The sequence below is a fragment of the Aplysia californica genome, unplaced genomic scaffold, assembly GCF_000002075.1.
Source record: "Aplysia californica isolate F4 #8 unplaced genomic scaffold, AplCal3.0 scaffold01084, whole genome shotgun sequence".
NCBI lineage: Eukaryota > Metazoa > Mollusca > Gastropoda > Aplysiida > Aplysiidae > Aplysia > Aplysia californica.
This window is the reverse complement of record NW_004798354.1, coordinates 59,212-61,297: the sequence shown is the minus strand read 5'-3', so window position 1 is coordinate 61,297 and position 2,086 is coordinate 59,212.

Here is a 2,086-nt window from a genome sequence, read left to right as displayed (position 1 = left end):
CTCTCTCTCTCTCTCTCTCTCTCTCTCTCTCTCTCTCTCTCTCTCTCTCTCATTCTCTTTCTCCCCTCCCCTCTCTTTGTTTCCCCTATTGAAGTGAGCTGTGAGGGTCAATAAACAAGAATAAACAGTTTATATTTCTCTTGATAAAAAGTTCTTCAGTTTATCAGCGTGTGTATGCCCAAACTCTACTAAATTTTATGCTGTCTCAGGAAAACATACAATGCACATTTTAAACAAATATTCATAAATTGTACCCTGGTGCGGTTCGTTAACTGGGCAAGAAAGACTAACGCAGCTGATCACGTTTCATTCTTAAAAGTGGACAAGTATATTATATGTACGTATAAATAACAGAAGCGCTCCCTCTCAAGGGAGTCATGGTTAAACTGTGCAGGGCGCTGTTAGACTCTCCATTGAAAGCCGTTATAGTAATAAAGTCCAGTTAGTTTGTAAACAAAAAAAAAGGCTCTGAATCAACCGGAATCAGTCAGAATGTTCTCATAGTAAATAGCGCGGTTTGCTTTCCATTGTGTGTATGTACACAATAAATGCTAAGCAAGGCTGACAAAATCAATATTCTAGGTACCTATATTCTTGTTTTTTTTTCACACCTAAGATTGAGTATAGTTACCCTGATGTTAATTTCTCTCTCTCTTTCTTTCTTTCTTTCGTTTTTTCTTTCGTTCTTTCTTTTTTTCTTTCTTTATGTACTAACTCGGCCCCCTTTCAATGAAAGGAATGATCAGTGCATTACCATCAACAGAAAGTCACTGGCCCACTATGTTCACACTCTACTAGAATGGAGCAATAAAACTTGAGAAAAAAAGTGATACACGCGTTTCCAAGTTGCCAAATATATAATAGATGTAGGCCTATAGATTGATTCTCTATTCCGCTTTCATGGTTGTACACTCCATAATTTAAAAGGTGTGGAATAAGTGTGCACGGCTAGTGAACGGAAAACCTAACTTGTTTGCAATGGCAACTTAGAAGACGGACTTTCCCAAGATTAAATCTAAACAAAACGAATGAAAAACTGAAAATTAAACTACAGTGACTTCAGGCTCCTCAATGAAACTGTTCATCCATTAAATGATTCTGAACCACCTTTAATTGTTTTTCAAATTCGAAAGTAAAGTGGTTGGGAAGTTTTAGGAGGCAAAGGTGACGGACTTTCACAAATATAATATGTATAGATGATCCATAAACGAATGCTGGGAGAGTAAACGTTTTACACATGTATTGATAGGTTTAGGGCCTTCTCATGGTCTAAAGGAATGGTATTTTCTTCTCTTTCAATAGCTCCCGAGTTCAAAACTTGACAGTGACGGAAAATGTTTTTCCCTTAAAATACTGTCCTTTTACCTCATGTCCTGCCCCTAACCGTGCTCTGTCGTTCAGTTCTGTCTTACAACTCCCCTTTTTCTGTCTTCTCCCTTGTAGTGTTCCTGGGTCTTTCTGCTGCCTGTCTACTAGAGATAACATAAATTAACGACAACACAAAAGCCCCAAACAAACAAAAAAAAGGGGACCAAAAGGGAAAAGGGTTGAAGTTGATGGTGGGAGGGGGGGGGGTAGTGCCGTGGATGAGAAGGAAGAAAAGAAAACTTAAATTCAACAAGTAAAAACGAGGAAAATTATATAATGATTTTAAGAGGCAAGTTCATCCATATATTATATACGATGAAAGGGAAGAGAGAGGGGAGTAGGGGGGAAGGGACAGGGTCAGATTACTAGGGATGAAGGAGAGGAGAAGGATGAAGGGAAAAAAGAGGGGGAGGTAGAGGGAGGGATTACTAGAGATATAGAGGAGAGAAGAAGACAAGGAGGGGGTGGAAGAGCAAGAGATAACAGGTAAAGGTGGAAGGTATGCTGCAGAAGAGGGGGGAGGAGGGGGAGGATATGGAGCTGGAGAAAAGGGAGTTACAGAGAAAAAGTATGGAGAGAAGGGGAGGAGAAAAGATTGTGAGGAGGACACGGCTCAGAGCTTACGTGGCGTGTTCGATAATTTATGTGGCGCAGCTGTCATATACCATCTCTCTCTCTCTCTCTCTCTCTCTCTCTCTCTCTCTCTCTCTCTCTCTCT